Genomic DNA, 210 nt, shown 5'->3' with positions numbered 1-210 from the left:
CTGCTCTACGGTAAGGCCTCCGTGCTGCTGGCAGGGGAGGGCGGGCGCGGGCAGGGAAGGTTTGGGCAAGTTGGGGAGCGGTGGGAAGGGGATAAAGAAGGGGGAGAAGCGGCAAAGGGACGAGGGTGCCATGGGGGCCACCACACGCTCGCCGCGGGTTTGGGGTGGCACTGGTGAGAGGCGAGGGAGGGGGGGCGGCTTATTTTGGTA

At 67.1% G+C, this 210-nt stretch overlaps 1 protein-coding gene across 1 annotated transcript in view; it reads left to right on the top strand.

Moving 5' to 3' along the window:
- LOC119588095 (NPC intracellular cholesterol transporter 1-like) overlaps positions 1–210 on the top strand; it is a gene marked incomplete in the record, with an annotated part of 65,185 nt that overhangs the window by 307 nt on the left and 64,668 nt on the right.

The sequence above is a fragment of the Penaeus monodon genome, chromosome 23 (genome assembly GCF_015228065.2).
Source record: "Penaeus monodon isolate SGIC_2016 chromosome 23, NSTDA_Pmon_1, whole genome shotgun sequence".
Taxonomy (NCBI): Eukaryota; Metazoa; Arthropoda; class Malacostraca; order Decapoda; family Penaeidae; genus Penaeus; species Penaeus monodon.
This window is presented reverse-complemented; position numbering and strand designations above follow the sequence as displayed.